The sequence below is a fragment of the Puma concolor genome, chromosome F2 (assembly GCF_028749965.1).
Source record: "Puma concolor isolate L17-30 chromosome F2, mPumCon1.1.hap2, whole genome shotgun sequence".
NCBI lineage: Eukaryota > Metazoa > Chordata > Mammalia > Carnivora > Felidae > Puma > Puma concolor.
Window position 1 is genome coordinate 35,356,240 of NC_141684.1, and position 23,451 is coordinate 35,379,690.

The window sequence follows — 23,451 nt, forward strand, 5'->3', positions numbered from 1 at the left end:
TGCTTTCCTGTGAGTTGAGAGCGCTGTGATGCGTGCTTCATCTAGCAATGCTGGTATGTACTATATTCTTTTAGCACAGCTACGGTGTGATCCTCTGCTTTGCCATCAGATTCAGCAATAACCCACACTCCACCGTACTTCAAACATGTGACGTTCCAAGTCTACTTTTCTTTTTTTGTTTATTAAAAAATTTTTTTAAAATTTTATTTATTTATTTGCAGGGGGAGGGGAGGGTAGAGAGAATGGGAGAGAGAATCCCAAGCAGGCTCTGTGCTGTTAGCAAAGCCTGACTCGGCGAGGGTGGTGGTGGTGGGGGGACGGAGGTGGGTGCCAAGGGCTTGAACTCACAAACCTTGAGATCATGACCTGAGCTGAAATCCAGAGTCCGACGCTCAACCAACTGAGCCACTCAGATGGTCCTTTTTTTGTTGTTTATTTTGACATGACTGGTATACACATATATGCACGTATTATATATGCATAAAATAACAAAATACATTTAATGCCACCACGCTGCGATATGATTGACTCTGAAAATGCTGTTGAGTCATAACCGTGCCACTGCATTTTGTCGTGCACCATTGCCATGCACTTCTGAGTCAAACTACCTGGAGTTGTGTCACATTTCACAAAAGCGTAGTTCTCCACAAGATTCTTCTCACTTCAAACACCAGTCTCAAGCCCTGGGGTTTCCAGGTCATCCGCACTTCTGACCAGCCGGCTATAAATTTAGGAGCTCTCACTATCCCCTCAGGTTCAAAAATTCACCAGAATAACTCATAGAACTCAGCAAAGTGCTATACTTACGATGACTTTTATTATAAAGGATACAAATCAGGACCAGCAGAATGCAAAGGCGCACAGGGGGAAGTTTTCCCATTCCCAAACGTGAAGTCGTCCATTTTCTTAGGACATGTCAGTCTCCCAGCATTTCAATGTGTTTCAGCAACCAGGGAAGCCCATCTAAGGTTCGTGTCTAGAATTTTTAATGGCGTTTCATTACACAGACACGATTGAATCAATGGCCAAGCAAATTAATTCAAGCTCCAGCCCCACTTCCTTCTCCAGAGGTCAAACTGATATCGAGTTCCTCAAAAGGTTCTAATCACATGGTGTGGCCTGTCCCCAATCTGTATCATCTCATTAGCACAAACTATCCAGGGAGGACCACGTGTCACCTCTCTAGCATAAACTACCAGGCTACACCATGAATGACAAAGACGCTCCTATCACTTGGGAAATTCCAAGAATTTACAGGGTAACTTCCAGGAACCAGGAACACAGGCCAGCCCACCTCTATCACGCAACAGCCACTGAGCCACAGTGCAGATCGGTGAGGGTGCCACACGCAGTCTCTGTTGCATCTTTTCAGCCCTGCCTTTGCAACATGAGAGCGGCCATAGCTGAAACATAAACAAAAAAAAATGTGTTCCAATAAAACTGAATTTATGGACACTGAAATTTGAATTCCCTATGATTTTCATGTATCATAAGATATTCTTCTCCTGTTTTCCAACCATTTAAAAACACGTTCAAATTATCCTTCGCTCACAAGTTACAAAAACAAGAAGCGGTCAAGATTTGACCCATGGGCCATAGTTTATGGACTCCTCTCTCATTTAGATAAAAGATTGACAGACTATAGCTTGTGGGCCAAATCCTGCCCACTGCCTGCTTTTATGGGTAAAGTTTTATTAGCACAGCCTTGCCCATTCGTTCATGAATTGTCTACGACTCCTTTGGGACTGAATTGAGTAACAGCAACACACACTGTGGCCTTCAATGCCTAAAATATCTATAGTTTGGTCCTTTAGAGAGAAATTGGCTGACCCCTGCTAGATCAGCGAAGAGGGGGAGTCCAGGTACTGCATTGAATACATTGACTTTGTTGCATCTAATCCTGTTAACGCTGTTAGGTAGGAGGTATTATTGTCACCTTGCAAATGGGTAACTGAAGCTTAAAGAGGCGAAGGAACTTGTCCAAGGTCACACAGCTTATAAGAGTTGAAATTGGGTTCAAAGGCAGACTTTCTGGCAGCTGGTGGCATTTCTTGGCTTGTGGCCCCAGGACTCCATTCTCTGCTCTGTGTCATATTGCCTTCTCCTGGGTCAAATCTCCCTCTGCCTCTCTGTTATAAGGATACTTTGTGATTGCATGTAGTGCCCACTTGGATAAGCTCTCCAGCACAAGATCCTTAATCACATCGGCAAAGATCTTTCTTCAGTAGATGGTAACACTTAGAGGGTCCAGGGATTTGGACCTGATTGTTGAGAACCATTACACAGCTTCCTAAAAGTGGTAATGCCCAGTATTATATGGGTATTCTAAAAAATAGGTGCTCTCTCACACTGCAGTCGGAGTTGAAGTTATTAACACATTTCTTCACAGCACGCTAACCTCAGTTTGCCTCTCCAGGTCCACTCTCTACCCTACTGCATCTTTCTGTGCCTCTGGGGGCTGACCAAGTGTGACCCAGGGCTCTGGCCTCTGGCTGGGCCCTGCTAATGAGAATCATGGGAAGGACCTGGGAAGCATCTTCCTCTGCTGCCTTGATTTGCTGTATCTTTGCACTGAAAGGATCCTATCAGGTGACCCTTCCCATAAGCTACCCTCTCTAGCTTCTGGTAACTGCTTCCTCTCTGCCCCTCAAGCCCAGGGGTAATCTCTGGGCACTGTACCATCAGACGTCCCTCAATTACCCAGTTTTAGTGTGCCACCTGTTTCCTGTCAAGCTTTAACTTGTGCTGGCTATATGTGTCAGATCAAATACCTATTTATAAGAAAGTTCATTAGCAGAATTATTTATAATAACAGAAACTCAAAACAGCCCAAATAACCAAAAGAGGAGATTGGTTAAGCAAATTATGGTCCCTCCACATAGAACATAAAAATAAATTAACAATCATATTGTAAAAGAATATTACCGAAAGGATAAAATAGTCACAGTATATTCCTAAGCAAAAAACCCCACGAAACTGTATATATAATAATGTCCCATTTCTATAAAGAAAAAAAATTAATGAGGCATAAAATTAAAATGATACATATTACATTTTAATAAAAACGTATCTAGGGGCGCCTGGGTGGCGCAGTCGGTTAAGCGTCCGACTTCAGCCAGGTCACGATCTCCCGGTCCGTGAGTTCGAGCCCCGCGTCAGGCTCTGGGCTGATGGCTCGGAGCCTGGAGCCTGTTTCCGATTCTGTGTCTCCCTCTCTCTCTGCCCCTTGCCCGTTCATGCTCTGTCTCTCTCTGTCCCAAAAATAAATAAACGTTGAAAAAAAAAAAAACCAAAAAAAACACAAAAAAACGTATCTATATGTGCTTGTATATCTTATACATAAAATATGCTTATTTTGTCACGTGTGTATGTTATATAACATGTTATATAATGTAATCATGTCACATTTATATAATATGTACTATATATTATTTAGATTTGTTACATTAGATATGATGTCACTTTTGTAAAGAATGATCTACATATCTAATTGTACATGTTTTATGTCACGTATATTATATATAACATAACACATACATATGATAGAAACCATACATGCATATGTATATGCATGCATGAATGTATATTTCTTCCAGATGTGGACTTCAGTCCTTTGGGCTTGAAATAGAATAGGTTGTATCTTCTAGTTCACGTTTACGTGAAGTTCAATATACGATGTCCTTACTCAAGATTTATCCGGATTCCCAGCGGCTCACAACTTTCTCCAGACTCTCCGCCCACTCAGGTTTCTTTTCCCCTTTCACTGCCCCAGCTCAGACGTGGGACTCGGCCTCTTCTCTGGAATTGGAGACATTTGGGATTTCTCCAAAACCACGTGCACAAGGCAAATGTGTGGGTGGTGGACTTTTTCTGAAGGTTCAGAGCACGAGGTGGCTACCTTCCCTGATGTCAGCAGCACTTCAGGTGCCCCTGCCTCTCAGGCTCTGCCCACAGTGGGCGCGGGCCTGGCTGCACGGGGTGGTGGGCGTGGCCGTGGGCGGCCTGCGTGGGTGTGGCGAAGGGCCCAGCCTGAGGCTGGACGCCAGGCCCGAGCAGGCCCTCTTTCTAGGCTCGCCTCGCATCAGTTTCCCCCACCCCGTGTTTATCTCGTGCTCTCCACCGCAAGATTACAGCCCAGGCCTCCTTGGTGACTCTAGCAGCGGTCACTCTGGGCCAGAACCGACCAACCAGAGGAAAGTGAACCGTGAGTCCCTCCCCTCCGCTAGTCTCTAAAAGGGAAGCAGTGAGCCGTGTGGGCGCAGGTGGGCACCTGAGTTCTTGCTTCCCGCAGAGACTGGAGCAAATCCCCGCTCACCACCGACAGGCAGTGTGATTTGGGGCACGGTTTTTCATGTGCCTCCGTTTCCCTATCTACCAAATAAATATGACAGTAACAAAAGGGTGCTGAGTATTAAATGAGTTAAATGCAGAAGAATATCTTTGGACTTGGTGGTAGGCAAAAGTTTCCTCGAGTTAATATGTAAGGAGTGCCCAGGATGCTTGGCACCAAGTTAATACTGTTAAATGTTAGCTATTTTATATATTTTTTTCTCCACAGATGTGTTTTATGCATCACCTACCCCTCCCGTGAACACGCGGGAGTGGCCGCTATAATCAATTTGCTTTCAAGCGAGGTGTGTGTTAGCTACATCTAAAATATCAGAGGAAAATATTTCAACACGTGGGAGGTGGGATTACGGTGTTTATTTTTTCATTTTCTTTGTGCTTTTTCAAGTATTCCTAGTTTTGTACACTGAGCATTTGTTATTTTTGCAACTATGGAAAATGCGAGTTTTCAAAAGAAAGGCGCGTGAAGCCTCTTGGGAGGACAGTGAGTGGTGTAGGTTAGGAGAGATCTTTCCCCTGTGTGTACGTAGATTAAACCCTCAAGACTAGGCATGGCTTCTTGGCTCCTTGGGAAATGGGTAGACCTTTAAAATTAATGGTTCCCCACTGTTTGCATTTCATAAGAAATCTGTAATGACTTCTTGCTCTTCGGACTTGCCATTTCAGCATCTTAAAAAAAAAAGAGAGAGAGAAATTAAAGCGTAAGACTCGATTCCTTTTTACAAACCAAATTGTTCTGAAGACTCCCCCTTCGATTCCTAGATTTTAAGAGGCTTAGCCTGCTTCCTGCCCCCTAATTGCTCTATTAATTTAATCTGCTCAGCGTCTCCCTAGAGTGTAAGTCATGGGTCCTCAGGGCTAGTTCTGGCTGGTTCTGGCTGCTCTGGTCTCTTCCACAGAGTTGCACTGAGCTGTTCTACATGTTACCCTGAGTTCTATTTTGCTGGCTGTTTCTTTCCAAGAGGGTTTCTCCTGGCCTAATTAAGTAAGCTCCGGTATTTGCACGAAGTTGCACATTAAGTGAAATGATGTGCGCTCATTTTCCCTTTCTCCAGCAGACACCTGGAGCTGCGCATTCGTCCTGATTTTCCTGTTTTGGATCCTGATCATTTCTCTTGTGGGCACTCAGTAGCTTTATGTTTGGGTAGCTCGAATCGGTGCTTTGCATAAAAAGAGACCCCAAGCAAGTTAGTTCACTTTCGTTTCCTTCCCTGTAAAGTGGGGATAAAAGCCTACGAATTAGTTTCCTAGGGCTGTTGTGACAAATGGCCACAAACGCAGTGGCTTGAAACAATGGAAATGGATTCTTTTCATAATTTCAGAGGCAAGAAGAATTGAGGTGTCAGCAAGGCCATCCCCTCCATAGTCGCTAGAGGAGAATCCTTCCAGCTCTGATCTTCCTTGGTTGGTGGCAACATAACTCCCACTGTCTGCCTCCAGCTTCATGGGGCCTTTCCCGTGTCTCCTGTCTCGCGTCCTCCTTTCTCTTCTGCGGTCGCCAAGTCTTCCAGTTTAGGGCCTACTCTAAATCCAGGATGATCTCATCCCGAGATCCTTAACTTGGATTACATCTGCAAAGACCCTGTTTCCAAATAAGTTCGCATTTACGGGTACTTGGGACTATGATTTGGACATATCTTTTGGGGGGCATGCTATGCCATTATTACAACCTCTCTACCTTTCTGAGTTGCTGTGTGAGTATTAAAAATGATATGATAATATACATAATGCAGCTACCACAGAGCCTGATGCACAGTAGGTACTCAACCAGTGGTCATCTTTTTTTTTTTTTTTTTAAAGTTTATTTATTTTTGGAGGAGAGAGAGACAGAGTGTGAGCGGGAGAGGGGCAAAGAGAGAGGGAGACACAGAAATCGAAACAGGCTCCGGGCTCTGAGCTGTCAGCACAGAGCTAGATGCAGGGCTCATACCCTCAAACTGCGAGATCATGATCTGAGCTGAAGTCGGATGTTTAACTGGCTGAGCCACCCAGGTGCCCCTCAACCAGTGATAATCTTAATAATTACTATCGATAAGTGAGTGCTGTACTTACATTGGGACTAAGCCTATCTCTGCCTTAGTCCACTTGCTCCTGACAGTATCTCTCCAAAGGAGATAATGCCCCATTTTACAGATGAGCAAACTGAAGTTTCGGAAGCCTAGACGGGATAGTAATAACAAGTGGAGTGGGACTCAAACCCAGGTTTTTGTGACTCCGGAACCTGTGCCCTTCTCTACTGCACGCAGTCACCCCAGTGTTGCCTCTTTCTACTCCTCTGCTGTGACCCGACACCTTCCTCTCACCCCCATCACACTTCACACTCTGACCCAGAACTATGGTGGGAATAATAAGCAACGGAGAAAGAGAAGAAAGAAGTTTCTTTCTAGAGGTTTCCAGACCTGCTCGAGTGTCCTGGTGACATAGCAGCTGGCTTGCCCCAGGGTGCATGAGCTGTGAGAAGAAAGTCATAGTGCCTTTTATGTGCTCACCTGGGAAGTCACACATGACTTCTGCCACATGTATTTGTTGGAAGTGAGTCACTAGATTCAGCCCACGCTAAGGGAGAGGGGGATTTGGTGTCACCCTTTGAAAGAAGGATCAGAGAATCTGTGGACATGTTGGAAACTCCCACACTCCATGAGAAGAAGATGGCCTTCATCGAAGAACTTAATCTGGTGATTTAAGTCAAGTTAGCTATGCAAAGGTTCAGGAGCAGGGGCTGAGGAGAGCACGATTGCTCCACATAAACAAGTGGGAAGAATTTGAACTATAGGTCAAGTGAAGGGAAGAAGGAAAGAAAGGAAGTGAAGAGAGGGAGCATGAGCCCGGCAAAGACTTGTGAGAACACGGTCTCGCTAATATGTTTGATGTTGACCCCCCTATTTTGCCAAGCCAATAAACTTTTCTTTTCTTTTCTTTTCTTTTCTTTTCTTTTCTTTTCTTTTCTTTTCTTTTCTTTTCTTTTCTTTTCTTTTTTCTTTTTTTTTGTTATTTATTTTGAGAGAGAGAGAGCGCGCAAGCAGGGGAGGGGCAGAGAGAAGGAGAGGCAGAATCCCAAGCAGGCTCTGAGCTAGCCCTGAGCCTGATGTGCGGCTCAAACCCACGACATGAGATTGTGACCTGAGCTGAGATCAAGAGTCAGATGCTTAACTGACAGAGCCACCCAGGTGCCCCCAATAAACTTCTACACACACACACACACACACACACACACACACACACACACCACTTTGTGTGAGATGCTTTTAATGGCAGTTATGAAACGGGCAGAGTTTCAGGTCTCCGTTGACGGAGTCTAAGCAGGGACCACGCTTGAGGACAATAAAGCCCATTTGCAGATTTACCCTGTGTTACAGAAGCGGATGCTAGAGGCCAGAAGGCCCCTGGGAATTACCAGAAACCTTGAGAAAAGCAATGACATTTCCATGAGCTTGGAAGGGGAAGGAATTGTAAGAAGCAATTAGGCGGGCCCTGTCCTGGAGTTGTTACTAAACACAATGCACAGAAGAGGGCTTCACCTGGGAGGGGCGAAGCCTGTCCTAATTTCCAAAAGCAGCTTTCAGACGAGAGGATGGGTACCAACTCTTTGGAGTTAAGTTTGCTCTTAAGGGTCTTTGGAGGATTTAGTGTTTTTGACAAAATCCTAAGATGCTGTTTTGTTTTTTCTTCATTATTTCAAGTCATTTGCTTCCCTCTTCTATAATGATTGGGGACGGGGTATTTCAGGGGCTGCAGGCTTAATTAGCTCTGAAAAATAAATTTAATGTCGCTCAACTTCAGGCATGATGTCAACATTATAGTCCCCGTCATTCTGTTTCATGTAGTTACTGGATTTGTACATCTCTTTTCTTCCAAGAAACATAAAGCCCTATTGAAAAATCTCTTTTTTTTTTTTTTTTAAATTTTTTTTTTCAACGTTTTTTATTTATTTTTGGGACAGAGAGAAACAGAGCATGAACGGGGGAGGGGCAGAGAGAGAGGGAGACACAGAATCGGAAACAGGCTCCAGGCTCCGAGCCATCAGCCCAGAGCCTGACGCGGGGCTCGAACTCACGGACCGCGAGATCGTGACCTGGCTGAAGTCGGACGCTTAACCGACTGCGCCACCCAGGCGCCCCTGAAAAATCTCTTAAAGAACATCCCTGATATTTTAATATTTAACGAAAACCCCTTTGACAAGGAAAGTCTCCAAAGGAAAGAGGGTTAATAGGAGGAGAGAGCATTATGAAGTTCAAATGTTGAACATTCCTCCGAGACTCTATTTGGCCAAGTCATTACACATTTAAAACTCATGCCTGGGTTCTTTCTTATAAGTCACTATGCCCTTCAAGGGAGGGTCTTGACTCTCCCTGTAACCCCAGTGCCTGACACGGTCTATACACTATAAATATTTGTTGACTTGGGCATTCGTAAGAGATTATTAACACTTAGAGACTAATTGGGATCTAGTTCTAGAAAATTCCCAAAGGTAAAAATACTTTGGAATAATGAAGTCCTTGATCAAAGTCATGAATTTTCTTGTCCCTCACTGATTTGGATCAAGAGGAAGGCAGAGGGGGCAGTTCCCAGGGTGGGATTTGGGGGGAATGTGGGGGAAGATGGCATAGGGTTGGTGCATCTGTCCATGGTATGTACACACATTGAGATTAGTGTTTTAAGACATCCTTTTGCCTGTTTTCAACAGTTTTGCTGCTGAAGTTCCTTCAAAATAACTGAATGATGAATAGATTTTGAAAGAAGTCCATCACCCACTGAATGAGATACTGTCTTGTATGACCCTCCCTTACTTTTATCTGCAAGGATCCCCAAATAGATGTTGCATTCCATGAGAAGAAACCATATTTTTCCCATCTCAAGCCCTACAGCAGTTCATTCTGGCCCCACCCTCACTCCACTGGTAGCCTCTTCTCCAAGTGCAGTGAATATCTCCTGCCTTCAGGTTCAGTGCACTTGCCTAGCTCCTTACATAGTGGAGGCGTCAGCTGGAGCCTTCTTAGCCCTTAAGACACAGAAGGAATTGTCTCCAATACCCCATTCCACAGACTTTGGAAAGCCTGGTGCCTTCTCCAAGCACATTCTGCGGGGGACCTAAGTTCTGGCTTACCTCTTGTGCTGACCTGCTGTTCCTGTGAATTAGTTCAACTTAGGTTGTATCTTGCTGCTTTGGGTAACCCAAACGTGAGACTCCACTATTTCCTTATTTTCTATAAACTCACGTGGCCATATCTTTGGGTGTATGGCAGACTGTGATTTTTGCTAAAAATTCAGGAAGAAGGAAGGCTGGGTGTCACAGAAAATCAGACAAGTTGCTTTTACTCATTCTTTTTTTGTCTGTCTGTTTTTTGTATTTTACCTATTTGTCTTGGGAGAGACTGAGAGAGTGTCTCAAGGGGAGGGGCAGAGAAAGGGGGAATCTCTGTCAGTGTAGACCCCATTGTGGGACTCAAGAACCATGAAGTCATGACGTGAGCTGAAATCAAGGGTCAGGTGCTTAACCGACTGAGCCACCTAGGCGCCCCTACTTTACCCATTCTTTATAGCCTCCTTGGTCATGTTCTTTTTTTTTTTTTTTTTTTTTAATTTTTTTTTCAACGTTTATTTATTTTTGGGACAGAGAGAGACAGAGCATGAACGGGGGAGGGGCAGAGAGAGAGGGAGACACAGAATCGGAAACAGGCTCCAGGCTCCGAGCCATCAGCCCAGAGCCCGACGCAGGGCTCGAACTCACGGAGTGCGAGATCGTGACCTGGCTGAAGTCGGACGCTCAACCGACTGCGCCACCCAGGCGCCCCTCCTTGGTCATGTTCTTAAAAACATCCCTCTGGGGGCGCCTGGGTGGCGCAGTCGGTTAAGCGTCCGACTTCAGCCAGGTCACGATCTCCCGGTCCAGGAGTTCGAGCCCCGCGTCAGGCTCTGGGCTGATGGCTCAGAGCCTGGAGCCTGTTTCTGATTCTGTGTCTCCCTCTCTCTCTGCCCCTCCCCCATTCATGCTCTGTCTCTCTCTGTCCCCAAAATAAAAATAAACGTTGAAAAAAAAAATTAAAAAAAAAAAAAAACATCCCTCTGCCGTTTCTGCTGCCTTTGGCCAGGTTATGTCACTTCCTCTCCATTTTCTTTCCTTCTCCTTGCTTCTTTTCCTTTCCTTCAGGAGAAAACAAAACGACACAAAAATCACCCCTACTCCCCACAAATTCTTCCCATTTTCTGGGCCTCCCTTACATATTCAAGGACACACTGAAGTTTTAAAATTGCTACCCCCAAGAAAAGGCTTTTCGTAAACTCTAAGACAAATCAACCGTCATCCTAGTTTTTGTCAGGATATCAATTAGTAGGGCAATATGGTGATGGTTTAGCTTTCTAGTTACTCTGATTCCCAGTTTCTCCGTCTGTAAAATGGGAATATGACAGCACGTGCCTCATAGAAGGAATGTGAGGAGGAGTAAGTTAATGTGTAAAGTCCTTAGCACAGTCCTTGGTACAGGATTCACAAGAAAATGTCACCTATTCTTACTAGCTCCCTCACTTCCTGGTCACTGAGGTCCTGTTCAGACAGGAAGGTGCAAATCAAGTGCCAGCAGCCCCGTGGAGACTTCTGTGAGCTTTCCCAGCCTGAGCTAATCAGTCGAGCTCCCTCCCTCCACGCATTCTTGTGCCACTGGGTTTACACTTCCCTTCAGGCAAGGAGGAGTGCTCAGATGCATAAGGCAAGCCTTGAAATGAATTTACAGTCCGGAGGGAAAGAAAGGTGTGGGCATATTGAAAGGGAATGACGCGGCGCCTGGGTGGCGCAGTCGGTTAAGCGTCCGACTTCAGCCAGGTCACGATCTCGCGGTCCGGGAGTTCGAGCCCCGCGTCGGGCCCTGGGCTGATGGCTCGGAGCCTGGAGCCTGTTTCCGATTCTGTGTCTCCCTCTCTCTCTGCCCCTCCCCCGTTCATGCTCTGTCTCTCTCTGTCCCAAAAATAAATAAACGTTGAAAAAAAAATTTAAAAAAAAAAAAAAAAGAAAGGGAATGACGCAAGGAAGCTACAAATGAGTGGAGGAGGGACGAGCAAAGAGGTACAGTCACCAGCTTCAGGGTCTGAAGGTCAAAGTCAGCAATGTGATCATGTTGCCAGTGTTGTCAGCCCTGAATACCATTATGCAGTTCTTCTGTCAAGTGTCCGTCTGTTTGGAAAGTTTACCATGGTGCAGTTTTAGGGCTTGCCACTGTAACACTGTGTTGATTATTTCAACATGTGTCTATCAGTCAGGACCTGATCAGGGAAGCAGAACTACTATGAGTTATGGGATAAGGAATGTATTATAGGAAATGGACCTTACATAATTTGGGGAAGAAATGGGGGAGCAAAGGCCTGGAAAGGGGAGTTGAAGAATCAGAGAAAAGTCACTAACCAGCCCTGGCTTATTGGGAAATGTGGAAGCCAGGCAAATCCAGCCACTGGAATAGAATTGGGAGGGGGCCGGGGGCCGGGGTAGAGGTCTACAGGGGATGGTTGGCTCTTCGTGATAGCTGCTTCTGTATGTTCATAGCCTCTGCTGGCAGGCCTGGGGTTGCTGCTGGCAGAGCAAGCAGGTGGGAAGGAGGGCTGGAGGCAGCACCGGGAAGGATGAAGCACACTGGAACTTGCCAGCGTGTCTGTCTGTCCATTTCTCACCTCCTCTTACCAATGACCGCCTTTCGACTGTAATGGTACCTGCTTCATTTCTGCTTTCTAAATTTCATACCACTTCACTTATGGCCCACTCAACCCAGAGTCACACAGAGAAATGAATTCTAGGAAACAGCTCCCAGTAGAACAATCCAGTACAATATGTATTATGAATCTCAGTATTCACTGCAAATTGGAAAAATGGCTGATGGCTAATTTCTACTTCTTGGAACAAAGAATAAAGAACAAAGAGGGAAAAGTTATAGGATCTGGGTAAATGGCAGGGTCAAATTTTAGAACAGACAGTCCATAATCAAACTCACACATATATAGACACAGAATATATGACAGAACAGTGGGGAAAAGATAGTCTTTTCAGATAAATGGTTCTGGGTCAATTGGATGTCCAAATGGAATAAATAGTAATCTTGACCTCACCGCATATATAAATATCAATTCTAAGCACATTATAGATCTAAATGTAGAAGATAAAACAATAAATCTGCTGGGGTGCTTGGGTGGCTCCCCAGTTAAGCATCAGTTAAGCATCCGACTCTTGATTTTGGCTCAGGTCATGATCTCACAGTTGGTGAGATTGAGCCCCTTGTTAGGCTCTGCGCTGACAACGTAGAGCCTGCTTGGGATTCTGTCTTTGTCCCTCCCCTGCGTGTTTGCTCTCTCTCTCTGTTCCCCTCCACAAAAAATAAATAAATAAACATTAAAACATAACAATAAATCTGCTAAAAGATGAAATAGGAGACTAACTCCCATGACACATTACCCCAATTGGGTAAGATTTCCTAAATAAAACCCAAAATCACTTCTTTGTGGAGAAAAAACACTTCTTTTTGGAGAAAATGTAGAACGATTATAAAGTACAGTTGTTGGATGGAGTATACATTAATTCATCCACTTTAGAATACTGTTTGATGACGTCTACGAATGTTGAATATATTCACACCCTATATTCCAGCAATTTTGCGTTTCGATATGTACCCAGTATAAAGATGTATGTAGGTTTACCAATGTATTTATCTAAGAATGTCCATAGCTACTTTACTAATAATCAAAACCAGGAAGCAAGCTAAATTTCCATGAACAAAAGAGCAGATCAATACATTTTGGTGCATGTGTGGAATGCAGCAAACAGAACAAACTACTGTTTCATGCAACAACATGGATGAATTTCACAAGCATAATTTTAAGCAAAAGAAGCCAGACAGAACTGAATATACAGTGCGAGACTCTATATAAAGCTCAAAATGGGTGACTCTGTTATGTTAGAAGTCAGGATAGTGGTTTCCTTTACTCATTTTAGTAGTGGGTGTGGATGACTGAGAGATGTTATGAGGGAGGCTTTGGATAAACTGGGCATATTCTGGGTTTTGATCGGGAAGGTGATTATAACCTCTGATAATTCGTTAAGCCACACACGTATGACTTAGGCTTTTTGTATGTGTGTTTTACTTCAAAAATTTTTTAAAGCTTATTTTCTATTATCTAAATATCTTATTATCTATTATCTATTTTTATTATCTAAAAGCTTATTTTTAGAAAAGCTTTTACAATGCCCTGGCTATCCACCACCAATTGTCAAACCTAATAGCCTTTTTCTTACCTTTTGCCTCTTTTATCCCTCCTACATTATTTCCTACCCTCTGGCTCTAAAAATGCGTTTCCTTTCATAATTCTTCCTGCACCTGGCACACCTAGCTTTATTGCTCAGCAAAGATTTCTTGAGTATCTGCAATATGCCAAGCACTGAACCAGGCCTAGAGTTCATGATGGTGAGTAAGCTAGCAAAGGTTTTGACCTCATGGGGCTCCAGCTTCCAATGGAAAGAAGCTTATAAACAAGAAATTGCATCATAACTGACTCTTCTTGAGAAAAATTTTGGTCTTCCCCAAAGTTCCAGATTAAAGCCAGCTTCTCACAATCTGTTGTTTATGCCCACTAACGACCTCATCACTCCCTGCATCATTGCCATTGCTGGGTAAGACCTCAGCATCAACTGACAATTTCCTCCACCCTCCATCCCGAGTTCTGCCTCATCCTGCATATTTCTGCTTTTGAGACGTACACACCCATTCTTCCTCATTTCCAGGCCTGTTGCTTCCAACCACTCTGGAGTCCTTACTCCTTCTGTTTCCTCCTTGTTGTAGGGTTCCTTTACAAAACTAGAAGCCACTTGAGCTTGTGTAGTCAGAACTCGGGTTTGGAACGCCAGCAAATTGTTGAAAAATCTGGAGAGGGCATTTGAAACAGAGCTTCCGAGACCCACCCACAACCCTTGGAATCCTACGATCTCTGTCACAAAGTGGCAAGTGACTCTTCCTGTCACTACAGAAGCTCCTCAGATTAGGAAGCAAGCGATCCCAGTACCGTGTTGCCTCTGTACCGTCAACTGTCAGAAAAATGGATCTTTGTCCAGAAGTCCAGCTACAAAGAAGTGTGTGAATTATAGTTTCCAGCTTGCCAGCCTTCACGGTTCAGGTTAGAATGGATGTTGAGCACGTCGGTCCTCACTGCCTCCCTCACCAACTGGCTAGACTTCGAGTTTCCCTGCTCTTGCCCACCATTTCCATTCTCTTTATTGCTTCTGACTCTGATTATTATCACTCCACAGCTCCAAAGCCTGCTATGACTCATCCTCTCCACTGAATCACGTTAAAATGCCCTTACTTGTCATTCAAGGCCCTGTGTGATCCAACGCCAACTTGTTTTTCTGTTTGTATATCTTACTCTACTCCTACAATTTCCTTTACACATTCTGCTCTTTCCCACCTTGAGTCTTTGTGCATCCCCTACCCCTTCCCACATCATTTCCCATTAAAATACGTAATTTATTTAGACGTGGTGTCTGAAGACAGAGATGTGGGCTGGAATCTTAGCGCTGCCTGGGAAAACCAGATCACCCTGAACTCAAAGCCTCAGTCCCCTGCCCTGTAAGATGGAGATAATAATAGTACCTACTTTATAGGCATGTTGGAAGGACTGGATGAGATCAGAACCCAAGTGGCTGGTGCATGCCCTCCACAGATGGCAACTACAGTATTGTCCTCTTTAGCTTTGCACCCCCTTACTCGGGTGCTCAGTAAATATTTGTGCAATGAATGGACAAGCCAAACCAAGCAGCAATGTTGACCTCAGCTAACCTAAGGTCAAACCAGGATGCTACTCGTCCCCTTCCTGGTCAGTATCAAGGCCCTGGGCGGGGTCCGTTTATAACACCGGTATAAGCAGGTGAAGAGTTTCCACTTGTTTTTATCAGATCCGGAGAAATAAAAGCTAAGAGTCTTAACAATTAGGCTGGGGCACAACCCCAGTGTAGGCCACAGCATGTTACTAGTGCCTTATGGATTGAACACAGTTTAGGAGAGATTCTCCACCCAAGCCTTTCTGTGGGGGGGCGCTCGTCTCAGTGCTTGGGGAAGGGGCTGTCTGAACACAGAAAGTGGGAGGAGACAGGAGGTCTCCCATCAGGTACGTTCCCATCTGAGCCCCAGTGGAAAATATTCGAGTCATCTCAGATACTGCTGGAGGAGTGAAAACTGATCTGCTCCACTTTGGAGATCCATTTGGCTGTATTTATTAAATATGAAGATGCACATACCCTATGGCCCAGCAGTTCCGCTTCTAGGTCTCTGCCCTAGGAAGACGCTCGCACAAGGAGACTCGCTCAAGGAGATGTTTATCAGATCCAGGAATTAAAGCAACCTGAACATCCATCAGTGATGAATGCATGAAATGTGCATTTAAACATTAAAATAGCAAATGGAAAGGCGTGAACTAGGTTTTTATACATCACTGTGGATAGACTCCAAATGTGTAATTTTGAGTGAAGAAAACAAGTTGCAGGACAATGCATTCAGAATGTTACCACTTAAATGTTTAAGAGCAATATATAGACTGTTCAGGAACACATACCTGTATAAGCTTTAAACAATGGGCTGAAGGGATAGAAGCTGAATTCATCATAGCCGTTACTTTCATAAAGAGGAATTTGGTCAGGAATCAAGAAGACCTAAATTGTATCTATAATGTTTTTTCTCTTTTAATTAAAAAAAAAAAAAAAGCCTTAAAGGACAAATATTAACAACTGAATTGAGGCTGAAGGTATAAGAACTCTATTCTAAAGGAGAATATTCTTCTCAGAAACAAAGGCATGGCTGTGAGTCTGATTCGGGGTATATGTGTGTGTTGTGCTGGGCCGTGTTGGGGGAGGAGGTGCTGGTAAATGACCTTCACTCGGTCCTCGAGGAATGTCCACCTGCAGGCAAGAGAAATTAATCAGTGTCATGGCATTTAAATTTGAACAACATAAATACCAATGGACCTTTTGGACCCTCTGATGAAAGCTGTGTCCTCTTGATTCTAGGAGGGGAAATGTCCATACACACAACCGGGCAGATAACGTTACAGGGTCCGTAGGCCTCCGGCTGAGCCTGCACGACTGCAGGAGATCCAGAGGTTAGCTTTTTTTGACCTCCAGAACAGCTGTTAGAAATGCGTGGTAAAGAGACCAGAGAGACTTGTTAAAATAAAATATAAATACAGTGCTCTCTTTGCAGAAAGTTGGGAAGGAGGGGGGGAGAGAGAGAGAGAGAGGGAGCGTGCGCATGCCTGTGTGTGTGTGTGTGTGTGTGTGTGTGTGTGTGTGTGAAAGCTGCTGAAACCCTAAAAAATTAAGCACAGCTTCTCCAAAGCTCTTAGTTTGCATCCTGAAGTGTAATGCCAGTGTAAATGCCAACAGCCCAGCCTTGGAATTAGCTTCTCTCACCCTGAAACCAGAAGTTTAGAGAGCCCCGTTTGGTCTCGCGGAAGGACCACGATGTCTGTTCCCACAAGGACCATGCGGTGTCCAGCTTGCTGCATGGCCAGCCTCTTTCGCCCCTTGCTGGAAGCCTCAGGCTTTCACCCAGTGTCCCTGATGAGACAGAGTCTTCCCATGCAGGGTCCACGCAGCCCCCTTTGGCCCTCTGACCTCAGGCAGGGACTAAGATGTCTTTGGAAACTGAACATTTTTTTTAAAGAATCATTTTGGTATTTGGCATTTTTGAATTGGACTCCCAGCAAAAGAATTAAAATAGAGGAATATAATTGAGAAATCGTTTGAAAATTTTAGGTAGGCTGCATCTTTTCCAGTTGATGCGAAGGTCCATTGAGGGGAGGGTGACAAGCTGCCAGCTGTCCCGAGGGCAGCTTCCCGACCGTTGCGTTCCCACTGGCAGTACTGTGGCCAAAACACGAGGGAACGCATTAGACGTTTAGGGGAAATTTAATCTCTTCCAAAGACTCAAAGTCAGATGTAGCCTTAAATATTTTATAGGAAAATATTTGCAAAAAATGTGACTTGGCAATAAATCACAAGTTGGTACTCATTAAGGTTACTTGCTGACAGAGACAACTGAAAAAAATGATCCAGGCCCAGAATTCTTTTGGAGCCATGAAAAATCTATCAAGATCTATGCATAAAATCTCGTTCTTTCATGTTGCCAAGGCAAACGTTTTCGGGTTGGATGAATAAAGCCCAGTTTGTCTGTCCACTCTGAAATCCAGAGAGGCAAAGTGACCTGCATGAGCCCCCACTCTGCTTATGTTGAAACAGAAGAATGAGCCTCCCAGCCTTACTGCTCTCCTTCAAAGTCCCGCTTCTGCAGGTGGGGGCAGACATAAGAATTCCTTGCCTGTAGACAAGCCATGGTTCCCCAGGGCCTCCCCTGGAACCTCCTGTGGGAGGCTCTTGTTTATTTTATTTTTATTTTTTATTTATTCATTTGTTTATTTTTAATGTTTTTATTTGCTTTTGAGACAGAGAGAGAGAGAGAGAGAGAAGAGAGACAGAGCATCAACAAGGGAGGGGCAGAGAGAGAGACGGAGACATAGAATCCGAAGCAGGCTCCAAGCTCTGAGCTGTCAGCACAGAGCCTGACGCGAGGCTCGAACTCATGAACCGTGAGATCATGACCTGAGCTGAAGTTGGATGTTTAACCTACTAAGCCACCCAGGCGCCCCAAGGAGGCTCTTGTTTAGAAACCCATCTGGGAAATGCACACGGCACTGGCACCAGTTCTCTGGGGAAAATATCTATTTCCAACAAACACCCAGAAGTTTTAGGATCCAGATGGCAGTTATACACTGTGTGGCTCTACCCAGAGAGAATCTCCTGGGTGCCCCTACTGTGCAAGGTGCCTTCTTTTTGCTTACAGGCTCCATTCTGCTAACTTGGATGCCAAGGCAAATGTCAGTGGCTCCTATCAAGAGCAGTGGTTCTCAAACATTAGCTTTAGAATCACCTGGAGGGCTTATTAGAACAGAGTCTCCTAGGCCCCATCCCCAAGGTTTTTGATTCGGTAGGTCTGGGATGGGGTGCCAGAAGTTGCATTTCTCATGAGTTCCTAGTTGTTGATGCTACTGGTCCTAGGACCGCACTTTGAGAAACACCGGTCTGTGCTTTTCATCTGAGGTGCCCCTAATTCGTCAGCTTGGTTCCAGTCCCAAAATGGAGCCCTCAACACACAGCCTTCCTCTACACAAACTTGGAAGTGCACATACGGTTAGCCAGACACGGAGTTCAAAGTTACGTGAAAAACAGCCCTTTTACGTTCAGCAGAAGTTCTAATCCATTCTGGAGACCACAAAGCAAGTCTGGAGTGACTCACATGCTCATTTCCACCAGCTTGCCCTTCTTGGGGCTCTCTCTCACTAAAGAGGGACCTTATTGTGACCCTCAGGCACCCAGGTGGCAGTGCCCTCCCTTTGGAGGAAGAACCTCTTCTTCCAGACATCCTGTCCTGTCCCCTTTCCCACTTGGCCCCGTCTTGATTCTTTCTTTCCATCTTGATATCACATTTGGTTCTTTCTTTCCATCTTGATATCACAAGGCTTCAGGACCTGGGGAATGGAAGGTGGAAAAGGGGAAAAGAGGCATTCCATGACTTCTGTCCTCAGGGTAGATTGTATACAAGATAATCAGAACTTTCATGCTGCCTGATTAACAATGCCACGGTTATGTCCTGGAGTAAATACGCTAAAAGAGTGTCCCGTATCTTAGACTGAACTGTTTCCAATCCTAGGGACAATCCCAGGAAGGGGGAGGGGCGGTCTTGCTATTGCACAATAATGGGTCAGTGTGCTGCTGATCTCCATGGTAATTGCTGTCTTACCCCTCAAAGGGTGGATTTAATACCGGGAATCCCTACTCTCACTAGCTGAGGTGATTTCAGACAGGGATATTCATTACCCTGAAACCACACCTGCTAGGCAGTAGTTACCTTTTCATATGACTGGAGGTGGCTGACACATCGAATATATTCACCCTAATTAATATACTGAGCCTGGGTGGCTCAGTCAGTTAAGCATCCTATTCTTGGTTTCGGCTCAGGTCATGATTTCATGGTTTGTGGGACCAAGCCCCACGTCGGGCTCTGTGCTGACAGCATGGAGCCTGCTTGGGATTCTCTCTCCCTGTCTCTCTGCCCCTCCCCTACTCATGCTCTTTCTCTCTCTCTCTCTCTCAAAATATATATATACATATATATATATATATACTACATATATACACATATACATATGTATACATATGTAATACATGTATACATATATATACACTATTTGCTAGCAGTTGTTCCAATGTGGCTGTCCTCAGAATCACCCAGGAAACTACAAAAATATGTATGCTGAAAAAAATACAACACAGAAAGGAAGGGTATCCTTATTTTCTTAATATAGAAAGAACTTTGCAAATCCATAAGAAAAGTACTAATAACAATAGAAAAAAAGGACAAAAGGTATGAATAGGAAGATCATACACATACAAAAATTCTAATATTAACATGAAAATATAATTGATATCACAAAGTGTGAACATTTGAACATTGAGGTACCATTTTTCACCTATCAGACTGGCAAAGATAAAAATTTTTAACAGTATACTTCATTGTCAAGTGTGAAGAAGGAACATTCTCGTACATTGTTGGTGGGAATATATGTTACCATAACCTTTTTGGATGGCAGTTTGTCAATCTATGAAAATGTTACAGGCGTATACCCTTTGGCCCAGTGTTTCACTCTTGCTAATTCAACATAGTGATATCTTAACACATGAATGAAAATGTATAAGCATGTTCTGTTTCATTAAAAAAATATATAACATATTCTTGGGCTCTCTCCCTAAGACCAACGGGATTTTAGTCACTGAGGTTGAGAGGCAGGAATTTATATTTTGAAAAACTCTACTGGGAGAAATAGCTGATTCTAGAGTTGAGACAGGGAATACACAAGACGAACTTGGAGTATCTCATTAAGATGCTCAAAAAACAGGGGCACCTGGGCGGCTCAGTCGGTTAAGCATCAGACTTCAGCTCAAGTCATGATGTCACAGTTCATGAGCTCCAGCCCCACGTCGGGCTATGTGCTGACAGCTCAGAGCCTGGAGCCTGCTTCGGATTCTGTGTCTCCCTCTCTCTCTGCCCCTCCCCCACTCATACTCTGTCTCTTTCTCCCACTCTCAAAAATAAATAAAACATCAAAAAAAAAATAAAAAACAAACAAACATGCTCAAAAAACAAAAGGATGGGGCTATGTCAAAGGGACACAGGAGTCAATCTGAAAAAGCTCCCAATGGCCAAAGCTGGAAAATTTGAGCACAAAATATATAACATACTATTAGATTATAACCCAGGATATACAATAAATATCTATGAGCCCATATTGGTAAGCATAAATGATGAAATAAATAAATAAATAGGGAAGAAGAGATACATCTCCCTTACAAAAAGATTTCAAGAATTCCAAATAATTTATGTAGATCCTCTCCGCTCCAGGAAGTGAAGCTGAATTCCCACCTCCCCCTTGATCGTGGGTTGTGCTTTACGATTCCAAAGACTACAGTGTTGGAGTAGAAGAGTAACTTCCAGTAGAGAAACATGGCAAACACTATGCTGGCCATGTGATCAAGGTTAGCATCAACAGTGATAAGTCTTATTGAGGATATATACCTTTGATATGATGTGATTAGAAGGATGCTTCCTCTGAGGTATTCTTCCCCCAATCCATAACCCTGGTTTCACCATGAGAAAAACATCAGGCAAACTCAAATTGAGCATTCTACAAGATAACCTGGCCAGGACTCTTCAAAACTATCAAGGTCATGACAAACCAAGGAAACTCGAAGAAGCTATCACAGACCAGAAGAGACTGTAAAACGCAATGACAAAATGTAATGTGGTATCCTGGATAGGATCCCACAGTAGGAAAAATGAGTGAACTCCACATAAAGTATAGAATTAACTTAATAATTAAAAACAAAAACAAATCTCCAGGCAGTTGTTATTTAGCCAGCGTGGCTCCAGGCTGCCATTAAGCACTTTAGAATCACATCAATAGACGGAAGTTCTCAAACTTTGGTCTGCAGTAGAATCACCCAGGGAACTTTTTAGCTCCATAGATCCCAGCAGAAAAATTCCAAGTAGCTTCATAGTGGGCTTGAGATATACATATTCTTAAGCCAGCGCCAAGTGTTTTCTTTGTTTAGTTTTTGCATTTGAAGCATTCTTCATAACATCCTCGAAATTCTTTGCTACCTTTGTGCGTTACCACACAACTCTACAGGGTTTCCCCTCTCTGTCAGTTTTACAAGGGTCTGCCCATCCCCCTAGTTTCTTGTTGTCTTGAACCTTAATTAGGTTAAGTTGTTGTTCAGCTACAAAGAACCCCCACCAATTTGACATACATAGACTCATAGTTGGATGCAAGCACACGGAGATGGCCTTGGTGCTAAGACATGGGCAGCTTCACAAATTCCACATGCCAGGACACAGCGGAAGAGGGCAGTCCTCAGCACCTCTTAGAAAGTAGTATTACTGGCCATTTCACCGCCAGTAATCATGATGGTGCATCACAGGTGAAGCCAAATCTTTTTTTTTTTTTTTTAATGTTTATTTATTTTTGAGAGAGAGAGGACAGGGGCAGGGCAGAGAGACAGGGGGACAGAGGATTCCCAAGGAGGCTCTGCACTGACAGTAGAGAGCCCGATGCAGGGCTCAAACCCATGAACCGTGATTTCATGACCTGAGCTGAAGTCGGACACTTAAGTGACTGAGCCACCCCAGCACCCTACAGGTGAAGCCAAATCTTGAAAGGACCTGAGCCTCTGCCTCTGCCCATCTTGTTGATGGCAAGAAAAGAGGGAATATGCATTTTTAATAAACACTACAAGGGCTTCTGAAATGCCACATTTTAGACACACTGCCCTGGAAACCAAATATGATATTCTACTCGTCATTACTACGTCCATCAATAAGATGTGAGTTTAGTTGGAACAAAAGCCTTCTGAAGATAAAAAGATCACGAACTTCCATTCATTATGTAACATCTCTAGTCTATTTGGGGCATTCAATGAGTTTCTTAATAGAATTCTTACCACCATTTGACATGTGATAAGTGTGGAATGAACAAATACTGGAAATAAGGAATTAATAGGAAACCTCCTGACACATCATCCTTTCTGATTATCCTGACCTGGTATAACCAAGAGAGTTTATTTCCTATGGCACTTAATTCACATTTAGGACATCCTCTTTTATTTTTCAATACAGGTACAATGTCACCCATGAATTTGTTTGCAGAATTAGAGCCTGATGGATATGTGTACTTCAAAGGTGTCCTGTGCCCCCTCTCTTCAGGTTCTCCCTGTCCAGAGTTCTCTATCCCTGGAACTGTCTTTCCAAACCAATCCATAGCACCCTCACCCTCCTAAACATACATTCCTCGTTAATTCCTACTCAAATCTTAGCTTAAACATCCAGCCTCTCCCATTGGTAAGGACTCCTCCAACATGGTCCCAGAGCACATAATCATTCCTGTGATACTACCATTACTTAAAAAGAAATCTAGAATTCCTGTCTTTGGTGTTTCGTTATTGTTTTAATCTGTTGCTTGTGTTTTCACAAGTATGTTCCAGTTCTTCCCAGTAGAACTTTCTATGATGGCAGAAATGTTCTTTATCTGTGCCCAGGTTTCAATCCAGGAAATCTGTTGCCTACACCACCATGGAAAACTATCTCCCGACACCAAATAATTACTTCATTTGTAATTTACCTTTTCTGTTAAGTTGTGTGTTTCTTCCTATATTCATTCATTTGGCTGATGGGGCAGGAAACGTTAGAGGAAACTCTCACACAAGAGATGACATTGAAAAGGGTTGAGAGCAATGAAGAGCGTTTCCCTACAGAACAGAGAAAGGTCTAGCAGGCAGATAGAATGCCATGGACAAAGGCTCAGAGCACGGAACAGCAAGACAAAGCACAGGAGGTCTCACAAAGATAGTTAATGTCTACAGAAGATATGAATGGAACCCAACACAAAAGTTTCATGTAAGATAGGGAAAAAATTGGGATGCCTGGGTGGCTCAGTCAGTTGAACATCTGACTTCTGATTTCTGCTCAGGTCATG

General features: G+C 44.0%; 3 long non-coding RNA genes across 3 annotated transcripts in view; 1 reads left to right on the forward strand and 2 right to left on the reverse strand.

Annotated features, from left to right (window-relative positions):
- Positions 1-795: 795 nt before the first annotated feature.
- On the reverse strand, positions 796-4,665 carry LOC147571932 (uncharacterized). Its single transcript, XR_015246743.1, has 2 exons — positions 3,686-4,665; positions 796-1,403 (listed from the first exon to the last, which is right to left on the reverse strand). It is a non-coding gene; the product is annotated as an uncharacterized LOC147571932 (long non-coding RNA).
- The window catches only part of LOC147571933 (uncharacterized), an 86,122-nt gene continuing 66,653 nt past the window's right edge, over positions 3,983-23,451 (forward strand). The window contains exon 1 of the long non-coding RNA XR_015246741.1: positions 3,983-4,204. This is a non-coding gene — a long non-coding RNA (uncharacterized LOC147571933). The remainder of the gene's footprint in view (positions 4,205-23,451) is intronic.
- LOC147571934 (uncharacterized) lies at positions 4,690-7,255 on the reverse strand. The gene is made up of 2 exons (XR_015246742.1): positions 6,747-7,255; positions 4,690-5,016 (listed from the first exon to the last, which is right to left on the reverse strand). It is a non-coding gene; the product is annotated as an uncharacterized LOC147571934 (long non-coding RNA).